General features: G+C 48.1%; 1 protein-coding gene across 2 annotated transcripts in view; it reads right to left on the minus strand.

Annotated features, from left to right (window-relative positions):
- Nucleotides 1–21,929, minus strand: part of LOC147705710 (sulfotransferase 1B1-like) — a 400,304-nt gene that overhangs the window by 340,359 nt on the left and 38,016 nt on the right. The window contains exon 2 of one of the 2 annotated variants that reach the window (XM_086932139.1): nt 20,450–20,519. The exons of the other annotated variant lie outside the window; for it this stretch is intronic. The gene's annotated coding sequence lies outside the window, so the exon portion shown is untranslated. The remainder of the gene's footprint in view (nt 1–20,449; nt 20,520–21,929) is intronic. 2 annotated transcript variants of the gene reach the window in all.

The raw sequence follows: 21,929 nt of genomic DNA on the forward strand, positions 1-21,929 counted from the left end.
ATGGATTAGGTTGGCAATTATGTAAGCTTATGAGGTTTCAAAAGTCAGTCTGACTTTTTCTGTCCAATCTAAGTCTACCTGGGACATAGATTCTTCATGGGCAATGTTTAAGGTGTTTCATTAAATGACATTTGCAGTGCAGCCAATTGGGCTTCCTCCCACACTTTCATGACGCATTACCATCTTCAAGGACGGGGTGAGGCATTAGCATATTTTGGCACCAGAGGTTTGTCTTCTGTACATGATGTTTGATTCCCAAATCATTATTTATTAAAATTATACTTGCAGTATGTGGATAGTGTTTTGTAATTTCTCTTGTATTATGATCAACCTTGGTTTGCTTAGGTATTGGCTCACTTTGTAGGGACTGCAACAGGAAGACGGACGTGGAGGTAATGAGCTCCGAGTAATGAGGGTGACCGGTAGGTAACCGAGCCATTCCTTGTGTCCTTCGCTACTTTCTCGTCAGGCATTACTTTTTAGGTTTCGCTGGGGGACGGAGCCGTTAGGCTCCTCCTCCAGAGAAATCTATTGAGTACAGTAAGCACTCTGGAACACGCCCCCCGTCCCATTGGCTAGCTCCATAAATGGAGCCTAGCCATTGGACGAGGGGCCTGTCCATCAATGCCGGACCAGACACGGGGGCGTTCCCGAGATTCTTTGGCTTTTGCCGACGTCACGCGACGCCGGGAACGCCCCCGAGTCTCCTCCGGCCGGGCCGTGCTTGCTGCTGTCCTGCCTTGTGTCCGGCCGGGCCGTGCTTGCTGCTGTCCTGCCTTGTGTCCCTCCTCCCGCCGTCCCCACGTTTCCCGCCTCCCTCCCGACGTCCGTGTCCTTTCCCGCCCCCCTCGTCCTCTCCCGCCCGCCCCCCTCGTCCTCTCCCGCCCCCCCCGTGTCCTCACAAATTGTGGTATCCCGTCCCGCCCGGGGGTCAACCGGCAGCTGCTCGGCACCTTGGCCGAGGCACGAAGGGGCTGCGACCGCATTGGTGGCTTTTCGGAGGCTCGTCGGCAGAGGCGCGCTCTGATTGGCCGCTGCAGTGGGCCTGTCCCCGTGAGCTGCGCCGCCGTTGGTTGGAGCCTCGCCGCGTCATCAGGATCTGCCCCGGGAGCCGCGCTGTGAGTGGCTGACTCCGGGGGAACCCTCGACGTCAGCGGAGGCCAGTGGGAGCTGCGACGGGGGCCGTGCCTGCGAGGGTGAGTCTTCGGCCCAGAAGCTGGGGGAGATCGCCTTCCACCCCGCACCCGGTATTGACACCGGCTGAAGAGAGGAAGCGCTGGGGGGCTGTGCGCTCGCTCGCCAAAGCGTCACGGACGTGCGCCTCGCCTCCCGAGCGCGAAACTGACTAAAGTCACAGGGGTTGCAGAAGTGACAAACTTCGCCCAGTAGAGGCATCAGATCAAGACCTTCCGTGTGATTTTTACCGCATTAACCAGAATCGCAAATAATTGTGCGTTTGTTTGTAATGGTGCCATTGTTTGTAATTGAGCCATTGTTTGTAATCAGTACATGTGACACATTTGAGGCTGCAATAAATGCTAACATGATACTAAAACTAGCAAAGACTCATTTGTAACTTTAAAATGATCATTGGCTACATTAGTTAAATCACAGCGATAGTAAGTTTTAATTAGGCACACGAGGATTAGCGGTTGCTACCCCTTGCCCCTTTTAAATGGTATACGTCTGATTTTTGCCGTTTTCTTCGTTCTTCTTGCTCATGTACGTAGGGCCTTGTATCTTGCTGTTTCTATCGTGAGCGTGTGTAGCATCTCGCTGCCTCTCCTCTCCTACCTCTCTCGTGACAGCATAGTGCCGCCCTATCTCTGTCACTGCCATGGCGCTATATGGCCCCTCCTGTTTTCCCACCCTCTATTTGCACGAGTGATAATCTCTTATCTCCAAGTCCTAACTCTTTGATATGCATATACAGCCTCTTTATTTCTCCCGCCTGTCTCGTGCGGGCGCAGGCTCCTTGCACTTGCTGGTGCGCCCCCTCCCCCTTCCAGAGCCCCCTCCTCCCGCTGGCCCTGGGCAGTGATGCTCGCAGGCGCCTCCTCTCCTCCAGCTCACTTCGCTGGCTGTTGCCTCAGCGGTGCGGGCACCTTTGGACTGTGGCTGTGTTTCCCGAGCTCCTGCGCAGGCTGTGGGCGGCTCCAGCCTCCTGTGTGATTGTGGGCGGCTCCAGGACCCGGCTCTGAGTTACGGTCGCCTCTCGTCGGCCGTCCCGGGGATGTGATGTGGATTCGCCGCTGCGGGCGGGGGCATAGCCGCTCCCAGGGTGAAGAACTGCCCGGCCTGCCTACGCTCTGACCCCCCTGTCCCCGGAATGGGACCGCCCGCGGCACCGGCGGAGGACACGGTAGGGTCCAAGGACGTAGATGAGGGGCGGGGGTGTGCACCTGTGCCTAGAATATGCGGTGGGTATTGTGGCTGAAATGTTTTACAACGTAAAACGGCGAGGTTGGGTTTTTTACGTTGACTTGAGTGAGAGAGGTTTAAAGAGGGAGAAAGTTTTAAACAGTTTGTCAGCATGGCTAACTCAAAGAAGGGGGTATTCCTTCTAAATAGTGAGAATCGATAGATTAGTCCGCCTGGCTGCTACCCTTGTGGAATTTGTAAAGAGCCTTCAGCCACAAGCGTGGGAATCGCCCCCACCCTCCTATCTTTTTTGAATATAGCGGGTACTTATGTTTAAAACTGTTACCACAAGACATGCATTTTCTCTTAGAACGACCTTCCGAGAACAGGTGGTTTTTCCGCGCAGATGGAAGCATCTTGCTGTATCCTGGCCTAGTTTTCGGACACTTATGTTTTTTAATTAGCCCAAAAAGTTTCCACATGAACTAGGCTGGACAGGGACTAAACCGCGTAAAAATGTCTTGCTCCCTTGTCCGGTGTAGTTTTCAACGTTGGATTTGGATATTATATGTAGCATCGCGTTTTCAGTCTTTAAATGTAGTAATAATTCAGATTTCACGTACCCATCAAAATGTAAACATCCTTTACTGTGCAAACGGAATGCTGCTTCCTGCTCGTCATTTTTGTAGTGTTTGACAAGGGCCTCCAAGGGGTTCTTGCACAATAACTGGGGTCATCACCTCCGTAAATTCGTTTAGCACAGGCATTCTAACCCCCTGGTCTGTGATGGCAAACATCTGCTTTGGCGGTGTTGGATACCACATTGAAGTGTACAAACAAACCTTTATTTTTTGCACCGTGCCCAAAGGATAACAATCGTCAAGATGAGGCGTGATAGAATAACGAAGTTTATAAAAAAGTAAAAACCCAAGTCGAAAACATTCACTACTGCACTTTGTTGTTAACTTCATGTATGTGCACGCACATGCGATGTGTGCACCTTCAGAGTGGCTGTGTGCACAACATATGCTTATTCTTTAATTTAATTGGAAAATTGCATTTCCCTCTCGTCTTAGCTCGGAAAGACCAGCCGTGGCCATTGTGCTTTTTAGGTTTCGCTGGGGGACGGAGCCGTTAGGCTCCGCCTCCAGAGAAATCTATTGAGTACAGTAAGCACTCTGGAACACGCCCCCCTGTCCCATTGGCTAGCTCCATAAATGGAGCCTAGCCATTGGACGAGGGGCCTGTCCGTCAATGCCGGACCAGACACGGGGGCGTTCCCGAGATTCTTTGGCTTTTGCCGACGTCACGCGACGCCGGGAACGCCCCCGAATCTGGTCCGGCCGGGCCGTGCTTGCTGCTGTCCTGCCTTGTGTCCCTCCTCCCGCCGTCCCCACGTTTCCCGCCTCCCTCCCGACGTCCGTGTCCTTTCCCGCCCCCCTCGTCCTCTCCCGCCCGCCCCCCTCGTCCTCTCCCGCCCCCCCCCCGTGTCCTCACAAATTGTGGTATCCCGTCCCACCCGGGGGTTTCTTCAGCCGGCCGGCCAATCCTAGCGCGGCCGGCCGGAAGTGCCCGCCCCCCCGCCGCCCAGGGGAAGAAGGAAGACGGCGGCCCACAAGAAGTATGGCGGCCCACGCGGGGCTCCCGTGGCCTGCCTGGAGGGAGCCCCGGAAGAAGCGGAGGACGTTGCCGGGCAGGTGTTGCCGAGTAGGACAGCTGCAGCCCCGCGCCTCCGCCCACGGTGAGTGCTGTGTTGCTCGGGTGTTCACGCCGCCCTGGGATAGGTTTTTATAGTTATTCATGCTTCCCTGTTTAAGATGCTCATTTGGCTTAGAATTGAGGGTTAGTTTATTTCTCATTGTGATGTGTCTGACCCCTTATAAACGTTGTCGTGCAATTCCATCCCTGCACGAAATAAATATGTAGACTATAAACTCGTGTGTGCGGTCGTTTAAGGCGACTCATTACCATGGGGTTTAACACATTTTATTGAAGGGCGGGTAGCAGGTGTTTTAAGCACTGTGTTTTGCTGGGCTGTTTGTTTCTAGTCAGTGCATTTATGTAGAAGTTTGTTTCATCCATTCGTGCTCTCCAATATTACTATCGGTTGTACAGCAGACGAGTGCCTTCTTGGGAACTAGTTCGCATCTAAGTGTGTTTTTTGGAATCGTTGTTGTGGTCTAAGGTGTCCGCCCACAGTCGGCCCTATTCGTACACTGCACGTTAATCTGCTTAATTGCTCGTGGTCTTTCATCCTATTCATCTTGATAGTTTACTTTATGGTTAAGTTGTGTGCGTAGGCAGTGGTAGTGTTGCACACACACCGCTGTCAGAGATATGGAAGGAATCCTATGCCTTCAACTCTGGATGTGTGTAATCTACCTACCGATTAAGGGGAGGGCCAACTGCTTCCTGATTGTATTCAACTGTGCCTTTAGAATACAGGGGTTCACCAGCAACTCTTCAATTGGACGTTCATACACAATGCATTTCCCCCTGTACCCCAGGGATGATACTCAGTAACCGGTTCTCCAATGAGAAACGGCGCCCATTCAAGTGCAGCACGCACTCTTAGTATGATCGCTTTTATATTCGGCACCGCAGTGGAGCTTATTGTTGTATATTTATTTGACGTTACAAGCATTCCGTGGTGATATGTGGCAGGTTTCTATGTTTAAGTTAAGAACGCAGACTTCCCACCGGCAGTAAAGCACTTTGGTCGACGTGGCCTTTTTCGGAACGATACTGTGTATTCTATATATATATTTTCCTCACAGCAACATTAAAGGTTTCAGAAACGCCAATATTTTCGATACAACGTACTGCATAATGTTTCCTCATGCATGCATTGCATAGGCATCGCTAAGGTGTATGTTTTCGTTGAGGACCCCTGCACAAACTACTATCGCAGCTAAAACTCAGGGCCCCAGATTAAGAACACACTTCCGTGGAGGCGGCCACGCCATCTGCCTGCCTCTGGAGGAAGTAGCAGCTACAGTAAATCAGCCCCTTTGATGTCAGCCAGGGATCCTGGGATGGCATTCGAGCTTGAGCTTGTGACCTGGTAACCATAGAGACATTAACCCATTGGAATTATTTTGTCCTATGCTTTTCATGCACGGAGGACGTTAAACGGAAAAAAACGTTGTTCCTAATTCTTAGCGGCATCAAAGCAGACTTTGCTCCAGACCTTGTACTAAGTGGTGAAAAAATGATTTCTATGTGCGCTCTAAATATTTTCTTCAGTATTCCTTTTCTTTGAAAAAGAACAAGCGATATGTGGTTGAATGAATAATACAGTCTGACTTAGTTTGCACCAGTCATTCTTTTTTTTTAATTAAATCTTTTTAATATGCAGTTTCAGTTTGGGGATTCTACTTCAAACTGTACTTGGATTTAAAAGGAACCTGTCTTGTATTGATTAATACATCATATGATTTTAAATCTTCACCGTTTTGTGCAACAGGCAATACACTATTACCTTGCTTCATCAAAGAAACCTATAATGATTTTGTATGAGTTACGCAATGCATATAGCTATGAGGATCACCTTGCTACTAGTTGACAAGCTGTGTGTATACAACAATAGCAGGATTATATATATATCTATTTTTTTTTTAGCAAAAATACGCCGCACTCAGAAATCCTTCACTTCAGGTATTTAATTAAGTAAACAGAGCCAGTCTGTCACACCGACCTGTTTCGGCCACGCAGGGCATTTCTCACTGTTGGAGGACACTACTTTATAGCCTGATAACATTTCTTGCTAATAAAGAGATCAAAGAGGGGTTCTCAATACCAATCATTAAGAAAACAACTGAGATGCTAAAACTTACAAGAGCAGGTGGCACAGATAACTTATCAGCAGTAATAATAAAAACAGCTATTCCCCTTGGAACAACTTGCTCCACCTGCTTTTTCAAACAAATTCTCCTGAAAAGAGCTTCCTAGATTGCTGGAAGGGGCAGTCCCTCGAATCTGGGGTACACCTCCTCCACCTCTGGCCAAGTTCGACCCCCCGCCCCACGTATGGAGCTCTCCCTTCATTGTTTACCTCCTCTCTTTCATCACTTCTCCCTTACCCTCCCTCTATTTCATGCTAGAGGCTTCATGCGAGCCTCAGCTGGTGAAACTCTGCTTCTGTGCCACCCCTGACCTCTGCGTGGGGCTCTTTGCATGTGTGTGGGGCTCTTTGCGTGTGTGTGGGGCTCTTTGCGTGTGTGTGGGGCTCTTTGCGTGTGTGTGGGGCTCTTTGCGTGTGTGTGGGGCTCTTTGCGTGTGTGTGTGTGGGGGGGCTCTTGCGTGTGTGTGGGGGCTCTTGCGTATGTGTGTGGGGGGCTCTTGCGTGTGTGTGTTTGTGTGGGGGGCTCTTGCGTGTGTGTGTGGGGGGCTCTGGTGTGTGAGGGGGGCTCTTGTGTGGTGTGTGTGGGGGGCTCTTGTGTGTGTGTGTGTGTGGGGGGCTCTTGTGTGGGTGTGTGTGTGCAAATGCAATACGTCTTGCATTTGCGACAGAGTAAGCTATTGGCATTGTAAATGAGAGTGCCATTTATTTATCTGTTTTCAAAACCAACACATAAATAAAAAGTTTGTCATTTACAATGCCAATAGCTCAAACTTTTCCGAAGGCGAAACCGTTGCATTGTAAATGCTTGTTTCTTTTTGGTTAAACACTTCATTAGAGTGCATGTGTTTTCCAGCTGTCTCCATCATGTGCTTCTCGCTTTCACTCCATCTATCTGGGTGTTGCTCTCTCTTGTCTGTGTGGTTCTCCCCCACCTCGTCTGTGTTGCGCTTGCATGCTTCTACCCTCATGTTTCGTTCTCACTTGTTTGCATTTCCCTCAAGTGCTACCTCTACCTTCCATCCTCTAGCTTCCTGTTGCTGCTTTACCCACTGTCTTTTTAAAAATGTATTTGGATTTTTTGTGTGCGGAGATCAGGCACCAAATTGCTGCCAGCCTGTTTGCCTAACTGCGTTTTACAATACTTCTACTTCTTTTTTTTTTTTTACTGATACATTACAGATACTGGTAACATTCATTGCTCCGAGTTCTGAGCTGGTCCTGCCACCTGTTTATATGATTTTTGATCTTCAGTTTTATATATTTTTCCTGGCTTAGTTATGCCAGGATATTAGTTCTTACTTTTTGGTACTTTAGATAATCGGCAGCCATCTTGGAGGAACGTTTTTTTTCAGCTAGGGAATGGTGTTCTGTCGAGCATGGGAGCTGCAAACTTGGTAAGGCCTGCGAGAGGAAAGTCCTGGGCTCTGTGTAATGAGGGTGACCGGTAGGTAACTGAGCCATTCCTTGTGTCCTTCCGCTACTATCTCCTCAGGCATTACTTTTTTTCTTTTTGGTTAAGCACTTCAGTAGAGTGCATGTGTTTTCCAGCTGCCTCCATCATGTACTTCTCGCTTCTACTCCATCTATTTTGGTGTTGCTTCTCTTGCCTGTGTGCTTCTCCCCACCTCTTCTGTGTTGCTCTTGCATGCTTCTCCCCTCATGTTTCTTTCTCACTTGTTTGCATTCCCTTCAAATGCTACCTCTACCTCCCACCCTCTAGCTTCCTGTTGCTGCTTTACCCACTGTCTTTTTAAAAATGTATTTTGTTTTTGAGTGCGGAGATCAGGCAGCAAATTGCTGCCAGCCTGTTTGCCTTAAAAGCGTTTTTCAATGCTTCTACTTCTATTTCTTTTGTTTTTTTTACTGATACATTACAGATCAGTAGGTGTGCATGCAGGATTGAGCATGTGCATGCCTACAAAATGACGCAGAAGCATCCTTGTGCCTTTTTGTTTTTTTAGCTTTTCACCATAAAGCACAGCATCCTGCCGATGCTGTAAAGCAAGGCTAAAAGGCATTGGCAAAGCCAATAAATCCCAATGGCAAGACTTATTAGCTTTACAAATACGTTTTGTTATGAGATATTTCCGTTGTAGAGGGTGCACCAGTTAAAATCAATAAAATAAGTCCATAAAGTTCTTTTATTTTTTACAATAATCAGAGTTTGGACATCAGCCAACACGTTTCATTCCATAAGAACTTCATCAGGGCTATTAATAATAATGAAAGGTTGTATTCCAAAACGCCTCCAAATAGAAACAAGCACAATTCGAAAATAATAACAGAAGTAAACCCCACGATCCTGGGTCATATCAGTCACATCCCCATGATGTTTTCAAATGAAAAGACATTTAAATAGATGATAATCTGTAGTCTAAATTCTAAGCTAACTTCAATTCCTCATACTGTAATGCTTAAAGACAAACAGTAGATTTCTTTTTATCACCCTGCTCAGGTTTGATGAAAAATCATAATCAAAATTATAATTCTGCGACCAGATGGCAGGGCTGGCCTAGAAGTCCCGATGAGGGCTTGCCGCTTTCCTAATCCCAGCCAGGGCTCTAGGAGGTCGGGCGCCTCCGCGTCCTGGGTTCTCTCCGTCACTCGGTGTACACGGGTAACTAGAAAGAGGGGCAACTTTCCTCCGGATTACTAGAGGCAGGGTCTGCAGGAACACCCCTCCCGGGCTGACGGTTCTCAGCCTGGGACCAAATGGGCTATGCCCGGACAACAACTCCCCTCTGTCCGGGGGCTCCCTCCTCCGGCCCGTGACGTGGCAAAGTGCCCGGGATGGGCTCCATGGACCCTGGGCAGTCCTCCCCCCGGACCTGAGAGCTCCGGCGGTCAACCCGTGCCTGAGGCCAAGCCGGGGTCCCCGAGCCCTGCAAGGGCAGGCAGAAGCCCTACTGCGAAGGCTCGGGAGGGCAGATGGTCGTCCTTTAGGTCCCGGCCATTAGGTCGCGCCTTTTACCCCCCTCGGCCATCTGGGCGCACGCAATGCTTTCCAATGGGGCGACCAGATGGCCGGGCCGGCCTGGATGTCCAGATGAAGCTCGTCCGCCTCCCCGATCCCAGCCAGGGCTCCAGGAGGTCGGGCGCCTCTGCGCCCTGGGTCCCCTCCATCACTCGGTGCACACGGGTTACCAGAAAGAGAGGTAGCTTTCCACTAGATCACTAGGGGCTGGGTATGATGGAACACCCCTCCCAGGCTGGTGGTTCTCAGCCGGGGACCAGGTGAAACAAGGGGCTCTCGCTTCTGGCTCCAAGCACCCTCTGCCTGCCGGGTGCGACCCACTCCAGGGACAGTGGCAGGTGAGGAGTTTAACTGGGGCGGTACACCTGTCAAACGATAACGCAGGTGTCATAAGGCGAGCTCAGTGAGGACAGAAACCTCACGTGGAGCAGAAGGGCAAAAGCTTGCTTCATCCCGATTTTCAGTAGGAATACAGACGGTGAAAGCGGGGCCTCACGATCCTTCTGACTTTTTGGGTTTCAAGCAGGAGGTGTCAGAAAATGTACCACAGGGATAACTGGCTTTTGGTGGCCAAGCTTTCATAGCGACGTCGCTTTTTGATCCTTCGATGTCGGCTCTTCCTATCGTTGTGAAGCAGAATTCACCAAGCGTTGGATTGTTCACCCACTAATAGGGTACGCGAGCGGAGTTTAGACCGTCCTGAGACAGGTTAGTTTTACCCTACTGATGATGTGTTTTGCAATAGTAATCCTGCTCAGTGTGAGGGGAACCGCAGGTTCAGACATTTGGTGTATGTGCTTGGCTGAGGAGCCAGTGGGGCGAAGCTACCATCTGTGGGATAATGACTGAACGCCTCAAAGTCAGAATACCCCCTAAACCGTAACGATACCGCAGTGCCGTGGAGCCTCGGTTGGCCTGGGATAGCTGGCCTCTCTCGGGGGGCCGGTGCGTAGAGCCACTCACTCGGGGACCGGAGCGTGGAGAGAAGGGGGCCGCCTCCATCGCCCTTAGTGCACCGCATGTTCGTGGGACACCCGGTGCTAAATCATTCATAGACGATCTGATTCTGGGTCAGGGTTTTGTAAGTAGTAGAGGAGCTACCTCGCTGCGATTTATTGAAAGTCATTCTCTGAGCCAAGCTTTTGTCTCTCCGTGCGTGGGTGCCTGTGAATGCCCTCCTCAACCACACTCAGGGGTGGGTCCCTCTGTCGCCGGGCCGGCGGGAGGGACGCTGAGGGGGTAACGCAGGCGGGAGCCTGCCTCCACCACGTGTCCACCGGCATGGGGGCTTCCCCCTTCCTTCCCTGCCCCACCGGGGTATGAGGATGAGGGCCACCATCCCTTGCGGGTCAGCAGGGTGACCAGATGGCCTGGGCCGCCAGGCCTCCCCTTCCCACTGCTCCCATGCAAGTTGAGCAGGGAGGCGGGCAGCCCTGGGGAAGGAGCCTCGGAGCACCTAGCCACCCTCGCTGTTGTCGGACTGCAAGGGTGACTGGGTATGGTACCCTACCAGGCCATCTGGTGCTTGGGCGTCCCCAGCCATCTGGTCGCCTGGCTGCGCGACCAGATTGCCCTGCGGGCTGGGCGACCAGATGGCCCTGTGGGCCGGGTGACCATATGGCCTTGTGAGCCGGGTAACCAGATGGCCACCCGGCAACTCCTACTTTTGTCCTTTCCCAGGGTTCTGTAAGCCCCCCTCTATGTGGGGGGTTAATAGTCAAGGAAAATGGGATTCCCAGGCAGACCGGTGGAGAGAGGATGTGGGATGGGCTTAACCCTCCTTGTTTCCAGTCGAGGGTCCGGGCACTGGGGACGGGGGTCCATCGGGGCCTGGGCAGGCTCTCCCCGGCCTGGCTAGGGCTCAGACCTGGGACAGGGCCTGGGGCTTGAGCTCAGTCCGGCGGGTCCCAGGGTGCAGGAAACCATGTCCTGCAAGCCAGCCGAGGGTCCGAGCGCTGGTGACGGAGGTCCTCCGGGGCCCGCAAGGCTCTCCCCAGCCTGGCTAAGGCTCAGAAGCTGGGACCAGGCCCGGTGCTTGAGCTCTGTCCGGCAGGCCCCGGAGTGCGGGAGCCCTTTGTCCGGCAAGCCAGCCGAGGGTCAGGGCGCTGGGGACAGGGATCCACCGGGACCCGGGGATGCTCTCCCCGGCCTGGCTAAGGTTTGGATGCTGGGACCGGGCCCGGGGCTTGAGCTCTGTCCAGCAGGTCCCGGAGTGTCCGTCCGGCAGGTCCTGGGATGCGGGAGCCCCCTGTCCTGCAAGCCAGCCGAGGGTCCGGGCGCTGGGGACGGGGGTCCACAGGGGCCTGGGGAGGTTTATCCAAGTCCTGGCTAGGGTTCGGAAGCTGGGACCTGGCCCAAGGCTAGATCTCCGTCTGGCGGGCCCCGGGGTGCAGGAGCCCCCTGGACCTGCAAGCCAGCCGAGGGTCCGGGCGCTGGGGACGGAGGTCCACAGGGGCCTGGGGAGGTTCTCCCAGTCCTGGCTAGGTTTCGGTAGCTGGGACCTGGGCCAAGGCTAGATCTCCGTCTGGCGGGCCCCGGGGTGCAGGAGCCCCCAGGACCTGCAAGCCATCTGAGTGTCTGGGCGCTGGGGACGGGGGTCCATCAGGGCCCAGGGAGGCTCTCCTCGGCCTGGATGCTTTTAGAAGCAGAGACCGGGCCGGTGAGCGGAGGTGACTGGCTAAGTCTGCTGCGCTGGCGGAGCGGAGTTCTCTGTCCACCCGTAATAAAAAACAAGAATATGACAGGAAACATCTCAGAACGTACTGTGCAAATGTGTTTTGTGCTGAAAGAATGCTGCCTGGCTTGTCATTGCCCTAAATCCCATTGTTTTTTTACTGAAAGAACCAGGATAAACGAGGAACATAAGGTCAAGGCAGGGGCGCGACTGACTCGAACTTCGGGAGGGGGCGTCTAAGACAAGAACAGTGGGGGCGAAGCCATCTTCAGAGTTTAATTCAAAAATACTTCTGGGGCCTTCTTTCATGGTTCTGGGCCGATGTGTTACAATGGGGGGATTTATCTGGGCAAAATGTGGTGAGTTGGGTATTTTCAAGCACACAGTGCCAGGCAGAATGATCTCGGCAAAATAGGATTCAACATTTACAGGGGTGTCCATTAAGGACATTTAGCAAGATGAATGGCAAACGTTGCATTTCCAAATACTTTGGGGCAATGGCTCTGGCAGGATCTGGAATTTATTTTTCTAGTGTCCAGAATTATCATGATTTTTTTTAATTCTAAAATACAATTGGCCAGTTGCATAGGTCGTATCCTGTTGCTTTGTTCAAACAAAAAAAAAATTTTAATTTCACATTGCACTTACACAGACACATAATACCTTTCCAATATTTTTAGTGTGGGACGTTAGAGAAGGAGAACACTCTCTTGCTTTCATGGGGGAAGGATGCTCCTAGACCATGCACTACAACGGATAGAATGTGAAATATGTACTCCATGGTACTAGATAATAAATCTAAGGTGCACCTTCCATCAAATAGTCTTGGTTTTGATATGATTTGTCCCTACATCTTGAAATGTGACCCAAATTTGATGTGATATTGGATGTAGAAACACACACCTTTTATGCATTCAATGATAGCCCAATGCCCTTATTTATCTGCCAGAGCTCTTCCTGACCCCTGTATTCTGTGTTTAGCTACAACCGCTACTCCTCAATTTGTTGTAGATTATTGTGTACATATCAGTACAGAGTATCAAAGTTCAGCTCAAACCTTCCGCTTACACCACAGAATGTGAGTTTTTTGTATCTAGTCCAAACCTGGTTGGGCCACCCGTAGCTCCGCTGCCAACCGTTGTCTCTTCCCATAGTTATTCAGTCCACATACCTTAAAGGAGCAGACACGTTATCCTATATTACATTTCCTATCCCACATCAAATATCGGTGTTTCTATCCATTCTACGACCATATAATTCAGTTGCCTGTGCTCATCTCTTTTGGTTCTCAAAATGTCATGGATTGGTTTATCTTGTGACCCCCACACCCCCTCCCAGCCCCTGTGCTCCCCTACCCTCCCCATGTTCCCCAACCTACTCCCACCGCTCCATCCTCCATCACAGGGTGTCCGCCAAAGCCCTGTCCCCCCCCCCTCCACCCTTACCCTGAAAAGAGGCTTTAGGACCAATGGTCCCTAAGATGGATCAAGCTCCTGCCACCCGGATTACCCCCTCCCGCAGAATTAATGTATACCCTTTCAAACAGTATCCCCATCAACAGAATCAGAAAGAGAGACAAACACACCCAAAAGGAGCACCAAAGGCCAGAACAAAGCTAAGACCTCCTATTCAATCAGGCTGCCCTTAGCCTATGACCCATCTTATAAAGACTGCAAGTACTCTTTGGCCTGAGGTTCTGCAGTAAAAAACCGAACTTGCTCATTGAATATAACTTTAAATTTAGCTGGGTTTAGCAAGTAGGCTTGAGCCCCCTTGCCTTGAAAGGGACAATAATCAGGTCGCACAAAAAACTCCACCCTTTTCCCCATTTTCTTTCGATCTGGGCGGGCTAGATCATAGACTGCTTCTCGAGCTAAAACGTTATTAATTGAGATTAGAATTGCTGTAGACCTAGGAGCACTTTGTCCTGATTTTTCACGTTGTTTAACCCCTTCCATGCTCATGACGAGCTCAGCTCGTCATGAGGCACACTGCTTGTGTGCTCATGACGAGCTCAGCTCGTCATGACCACACCCGTTTCTATTGACCTTCAGCACAGCAGGGGGATATCTCAAGCAGCCAAGGTGTTAAAGGGGAATCTCTGCGCTCTCTGGATCTCCATATTCCAATCCCATTGCGACAGTCCAGGGACGGTTTGTGCATCCAGTCCTTCTGCACCTTCCTGAATCTCCAAGACCCGCAGATTGTTTCGACGAAGACGATTTTCAAGGTCTGTCAACTTCCATTGTGTGTCATCTTTCGATGAGCCCAATGCTTCTGTCACTGCCTTTTGAGCTGCTAGTTCATCCTCCAGGTTAGAGATCGGTGTTTCTGCCTCGCATGAATCTTTCTACAAATTCTGAACAGGATTTTGCAATATGCCGAACCGAGTTCTGGAGTTTCCAGCAAGCCCCCAGAGTCAGCTGGCTCTCAATACGAGTCTCCTCTCCATGGACCATTATGCTCTGATATATGACCGCCAATGAAATGTCCCCTGATTTCTCCAATGCCTTTTCACTTGACTGAGTAGAGCTAGTCATACCACTTGCCCCGGATTCAGCTAGAAAAGAATAGTCCAATAGCATGGCATCAGTGCTACATATTGGCCTTAAGGTATTCACCTAATTCACCTCTCTTTGGTACCGTTCGTGGAGTAGTTTCTGGGTTGCCCCCTTTGTCAGTGCCAAGATCTTTTGGTGGGAGCTACTTATCTCACTATGGCCACTGTCCGGGGATCCCCCCCTACGGTTAGACCGAGTAGTTGGTTCAGTCTCGTCCTCCGAGGATTCCGAGGGATCAGAAAGGGAGAAGAAGTTGTCCCCTGAATCAATTTCTTTTACCAATCTTTGGGTGGTGTCATCCTATTTTGAACTTATAATGTCAACGCTAGAGGGTTCACTCCTTTGCCCCTCAATTATACTGGTTTAATCTGAGGGATTCTTACTGAAGCCATCCGGTGCAATTTGTTTGATCAGGGGATCCCCAATATCAGTGGTACTACAATCACCTCTCCCTTTATCAAATTCTGAAGCACTTTGTTCCCTCCTGCACTCTGGGTAGTAGTTTTGCGAGGCATGCCCACAGTTTGACAGACACCATTCACATCAGCATCCCTCTGATCAAGATTAGTAATCAAAGTCTCCCCAACCTTATTGATCTGTCCATTAACCTCCTTAGCAGGGCCTGCATGTGGGGGTTAGGCTGCTTTTTTGATTTTCCAGGGAAAAACAAAGACGGCACAATGGCCTTACCGCTGGTTTCTCCCTGTGTGGTCTCTTGCCATTCAGCTGCTGGATCTCCCATACTGCCACTTTTTCCTCCACATATAGAATTGCCACCAGCTGCTCCTCCAACTTCCATCAGGTTACGAACCTTCCCTCGTCCAGACTTTGGAGGCGTTACCACTGGGGCGCCGCCAGGTCAACTCCTCCTTCACTCATTGATCGTGCTTGCGCTGCGGGCGTCACCCGCTTCACGTATGAAGACCCAGAAGAATGGCAGACCAGCTCCAAGAAATGCAACACCACCACTCGGGATGCCGCCGTACCAGAGCATTCCAATCCCAGGAGGCGAGGTTTGTACTTTGTGTTATCTCCTTTCAGAGCATTTCAAATTAGTGGGGAGGTTCCATAGCCAAGTATGGAGAGCAGGGTCCGGGAACTCAAGCTTTACACGACCATCCGCGAGGTCCCCATCTTGCCTTCTTCAACCAGAAGATTTCTATTTTAATGTAGCACTTTTCTTTGGAAACCAAACCAGGTGTCAGAATATTACTGTTTCTAGCTCTGCCATAATTTCATGCTGATAGTAGCCTTCCTCTCCTTTCGTTCCAATAGGAGTATGCACAACACAATACACATGCTGCTTAGTGGATGACATTTAAGTTCAATGCTGCTTACAGACTACCCCTAGAACACCTTATGTAGCCCAGGTGAGTGTTTATTGTTACAAAAGTGAAATCACAAGAATCAATACACTTAAAAAAAAGAATTAGAGAGGCCTGTAAAACTATAAATGGCTCTCTAACTTCAAGCAGGATGAGAATGACCTTTTGGGCCATCTGCTGCAGACCAGCTAGCCCCTCTAACAGCAGCTGGAGGGGGGGCTAAAGCCCTTTCAGCGAATGGGTGTTGAGCCCCTGGGTCAAGAGTCATTCCCTCCCTGTATCAGGCAAACAACTTAGAGCAGCTTTTCTTTCAAGGGAGGGGCGCCAGACAGGAGGGAAGGTCGGGGTTTCAGCCATGTGCTAATCCTGGTCTCACTAGAGACCAATCCCATTTCATTGTAAATCTCACCTTCTGGCAATTGTAGCTAAGAATGGAATTAAATGTGTCCCTTGCTGGAAGCCATGATTTGCCTTGCCAAGCTGGCAGACACGCTGTAACTGCTCTTCAGGACCTTCCCCAATCTAGCATTACCGAAGTGCCTCACTCTCTCCTTCTCTCACAAATTATTGGCGAAGTCGACCACCTACTGTCTGGCACCGCCTGCAGCTGCCCCTTGTACCTGGGACACGGACTCTGACTGCCAACGCAAGGAAGACCTGATTGAGGCTGCTCGTGCTGTTCCAAACCAAGGGGCAAGTCGCAGCCTCTGAAACATCGTAGCCCGCCACACCCAGGGGCTGTTCCACCGAGAGGCGAGGCCTGGTAGGGTGTTGTAGAAGCCCTGAACAAAACTGCTTATGTTGAACCTCTTGGAGGGGGAACCATACAATGCCACTGGAACTTCAGCCTTTATCTAGGCTGCACTGATGCTCTTCACACCCGCAGAAGTAAAGCAGGCCTGGAGTGTCCTGTGACAGGAAGCAACTCTCACAAAACAACAATACGGGACCCCCCACTCACAGACAAGACAGAACGGAGAAAGACAGAGGCCCCGAGACCAGCGCCCAGACCAAGATAGACAAAGTTGCCACTATCTCCACAAGAGGCACAGTGCCACAAAATGTGACTTGCCAACACCGTAAAAGTGCAGATCCCACAGACCTACAGTTTGTACTATAGGCCATCCAGGCATTCCGGGATGCCACTCATGCTAGACTATGAAAAGGCCTTTAACTCCGTAGACTGGAACTTTCTGAAACAGTCCTGGAAAAGATGGGCTTCAGCCCCCACCTGCAAAGTTATATATCGACATGCTATACTCTCAACAGCAGGTCCTCGTACTAAAAACGGAGCACTATCAGACCACTTCCCCATTCAATGGGACACTCAACAGGGCTGTCCCCTTTCACCACTTGTTTTTTTGCCCTTACAATAGAACCCCTGGCCAGCCAAGTGCAATGCAACACCCAGATGCATGTCTGGCAATGGGAAAACTCCACTGAAGAGCAAATTGCACTATACGCGGACGACGTCCTGCTCAACTTGGCAAACCCTCATCTCAAATGGCCATGATGCCTTAAGATCCTCGAATTGTACCAGGGAGCATCCTGAGTCTGAGTAAACAAAGATAAATCACTATTGATCACATTCTAAGGAGACACCACAGTCACGCGAGGGTCCTGGTCCATACCGATAAGGAGACTCAAATTCAAACACTTAGGCATACACATTTCCTGCAAGCCGGAGCTGACATGGAATCTTAACCTGGCGACTCTTCTCAACATCGACATTTAACAATGGGTTTACTACCACTCAATACACTTGGCCCTTTTCAAAATAATAGTCTTACCCCACTATCTTTATGTTTTGAACTTTCTGCAATGGACTGGTCAGCAACAATCGAAGAACCCAAATTCAAGTGATTGGTGTCCTCGGAAACACGCCTGGATTTCGGGGAAATGGTGGGACTATGATGGTCCGATTCCTTTGACCCACACAAGTGACTTGCATATTGTTCATGGAGGGACACTAATAGAGTGTGTAATGGTGCCGTTTTATGTTTACATTTTATGTTCTCACAAATACAAACTAATTAAAGTGTTTATCAGAAACAATTGACCCTTGCTCGTGGTTTAATGGCATTTTAATCTATCTCCGTTCCCTCCTTTCGATTTTTTGGTTATTCTCCCAATTTTTATATTTGTCCCGCTCAAGAGGCATTTGGGTCTCACCATGCTTTGATTGATGAGTTTTATCCTTCAATGCTGACATCAAGAATGGCTATTTTCCCTTCCACTATTTCTCACCTTGTTGTACATGAGCACCTCTCACTTACCAACCTGCTCATTTTATTTAAAAATGAGGTCCTCCTACTTGCATCCACTTGTACACACCATGTCTGTCTGCAGCCAAACACTAATACAGCAAACATCTGGAACCAGTCCAACGTGACCAATATGACACCTCTTGAGGAGACCATGGAGCAGGCAGGGGCAACTGGGCCACAATGTAAGAGTAGAGGTCTTTTATTACTGCAGTCCTGGGGCATGTCTTACTATGGCACTGCAAACGGGGCCAAGGAAAAACATTTCCACACTTGACTCTCAGTGGTAGGGGGTTGAGCAGTCACAGGCTCCTCGTGGAGTTAATGGCGCAGGTAAATCAGGCTCAGGAATCAATACCATACCCACAGCAGTGCAATAAGATCACAGTCCAGCTCAGTGCTTCTCTTCGTGGAAAAGACAAGTTCGATATTACACAGAACACATGGAAGTCCACTACACATTCAATAATGCATGCATACCCAATTGACAGATGTGAGTCTTAGCACTCTCACGCTTGGCTTTCCTCGAAGTGTAGGGGCCTCATTTTCCCAAAATTTTAAGTAGGTTCAAGTGTAAGGTAGGAAACATTTTCCTTTTAATAATAGAGCAGCGTTTATTTCAGCTGTTGTGGTGCAGGGTTCCGCATGTTCAGCAGTCAGGCTTCCGTCTCCTGATGGAGTGTTTTCAATTTCGTTTCACTTTCATTTGTTGCAGTGCAGAGGCTTGTGTAGTCTGTGTACTTATGTTTTAAACTGGTTCCACCTGTGAGTGAGAAGGAGTCCGGGAATCGTCCCTTTTAACCACGAAGATGTTTTCACAATTAAAAAACATCTTCTGCCGAATCCCTTGTGTCTCCAAGAGTTTTCTGGCAACGATTAAAATCATGCCAAGATAACTCTTGTGAATAATGTTCCTGCTGGAGCAACATCAGCATTCTATCAGTGGCAGTTTGCACCCACCCTGATGTAGCACAGAGGATTACTATGCCTGCTGCAAATAACATGTACATGCGGATCATTAAAGTGCATTTTATGTGAGTAGCTCAGTGGGTTACTGCTTTTGTCACAGAGATTATTTAGTTACTTACAGTTCATAATTTACAATCGTGATATACACAATTATGTATGAACTGCAGTGAAGAGTTTGTATTCAAACTGCGTGGTAAGGTTAGAACAATGTACCCCCCCCAGTCTCTCATTATCCTAATTTTGCTAAACGTTTTAGTTGGGGTAAAAATACATTGTTTTTAGTAAAACCAACCACTGTGGTACGTTTTAAATCCAGACCAACACTATTTAAATATACTGCCTACTAGTATGGATGACATGTAATTCTACAACTTAATCCTCACTATTTTATGTAACATTTCCTTTAGAATGATTACAAACGTATGAATTATTGTCTCTCTATATTGTGGGTATGATGTAAAGTGCTCTGACACCCTACACTAGTAATGGTGCTTTATAGTAGTTTCAAGATCCTTTTTTAGTTTCTCATTCCTCATATGGGTGTAACTTTTGGTAGTTATCCGTTTCCATGGATGTCATTGCTTGATTTGACTCGGGAGAAAGTGTCAATCTTAAGTGTCACTAACAAAAGAGAGGGACCCAAACAAACCAAAGGGGTAGGGTACCAAAAGACACAACTGTCAATAAAGTTTCCCCTTTGGGTGAACTTGAAAGCAAACCACAGTTTTATACAAGACAACAAGAATTGACCTACATTCACAAATGTGGAGCAAATAATGAAAAACATGCAATAGTCATACAAAAAGAATGTACATTTTATTTCAGTAAGTTAAAACCCAGATTTTAGTAAACACATAATAATACATCAGTAATTCATTACACAGAAAATGGGACAATATAAAAGGAAAATAATTCCTATTAAAAAGGAGAAAAAGAACACCAATTTCAATAGTTCAATAAGATATGCTCCATGAAGATATGTCAGATTTCACAGTCACATGAGCTTCTTATTTCTATTGCAAAAATGTTTCTCCACAAAAAAGTGCATCGACGCGTTTCGGTTATGGCAAACAGATATTCAAGGCCAAAAACCTTCCTCAGGATTAAAATTGATATCCCACTTAAAACAATATCTGAAAATGAAAATACATAAAATAAGATATACACCATATGACTATAACAATACTACATTACAGCATGTGATTACAGAACTGCTCCTACATTAAACACTCACAACATAAAGACTGTGGATATTTATAAAATTTCATAGTTATTTACTATATTCGAAGTGTCAGCCACAAGCACTTAAGGACACTAGTTATACATACATATATGTTCCTTTATAGATGAATCATTTTAATGATTCATACTTATTATACCCAACATTCAATCTATTGTGGATATGAAAATCAGAGAGACTCATTTGTTAACTAATGGATTCTAAAATCTTGCTCTATTAGGTATGCAAATTCTTTACCTTGACAAAATTCAAGCAGTGTTGCTTACAGTCAACAGCATTACAATGATCGGCCACCTTCACAGTGTACCTACAAGGGTTGATAAATGGTTAGGGGTGTGTTCTATATATCAACAACCACCAAGATAGATTACTTGTCACATTTCAGGGGTGGACTGTGATTGGTTCACATCACATCTTTAGCTGTTTATTATACTATGCAATAAGTGGTACAGAACAATTAATGCCTTAAGTGCATTAGATATTGGTCCTGTAATGGTTATGGTGATTATAGTAAGTGTGCCATAACAGATGATGTGCGCTGCTTCTGCTGTTTTTAAAAACCACATATACAGAGCCAAAGTAAAGCGCACTATATTGTAAAGACAGTTAGAAATTTTGTGAGTCTTTGCCACCTTGGTACTTCCAATTCTAGACCTATAGGCAACATTACATTATTCTCTCGTGTAGACATATATAGTCCAACTTATGGTAACCTGCCTACTTTGTACTATGTCTAGGATCAGTTAGAAAATTTTCAACAGTGTCGGCCGATGTACAGCCTCGCATCGTATTTATCAGCAAACTGTTAAAGCATAATGCTAGGAAAGTTTTTCACTAATCTAAATTACCTTTAAAAGCATTCTCTTGTGCGTATAAATATATACTACACAGGTCCAAAGACGTCCTCAATCACGTCCTACAAACGAACACGCCACCGGACTGTAATTATTTCCGATAGTTAGTCCGACCGCCCGCAGCCTAAAACAACGTTAGACAGAACACGGAGTTAAAGTCACGCAATTCCATGTAACGTAGACCGAAAACCAACGGTTTTGCTCTAATAACATACCTGCTAATGTGGCGCCAAGGGCCGTAGCGTGGGGTTCTATTTTCTGTCCTCCAAAGATATTTGGCAGCTATGAGGACCGATGTTTTTATATAGTTTATGCGCGCGTATTCGCCTAACTCGCATCCGGGTTTGAGATGACTTCCGGGTGATACGGCGCCTTCGAAAAAATGTTCAAAGACGGACTAAACTTCTTACGATAGCGGACTCGAACTACAACACTAAAGTGTGTGGCATGTATATCAAGTCATATGGTGTATATCTTATTTTATGTATTTTCATTTTCAGATATTGTTTTAAGTGGGATATCAATTTTAATCCTGAGGAAGGTTTTTGGCCTTGAATATCTGTTTGCCATAACCGAAACGCGTCGATGCACTTTTTTGTGGAGAAACATTTTGCAATAGAAATAAGAAGCGCATGTGACTGTGAAATCTGACATATCTTCATGGAGCAGATCTTATTGAACTATTGAAATTGGTGTTCTTTTTCTCCTTTTTAATAGGAATTATTTTCCTTTTATATTGTCCCATTTTCTGTGTAATGAATTACTGACGTATTATTATGTGTTTACTAAAATCTGGGTTTTAACTTACTGAAATAAAATGTACATTCTTTTTGTATGACTATTGCATGTTTTTCATTATTTGC

Source organism: Lissotriton vulgaris, chromosome 7, assembly GCF_964263255.1.
Source record: "Lissotriton vulgaris chromosome 7, aLisVul1.2, whole genome shotgun sequence".
NCBI lineage: Eukaryota > Metazoa > Chordata > Amphibia > Caudata > Salamandridae > Lissotriton > Lissotriton vulgaris.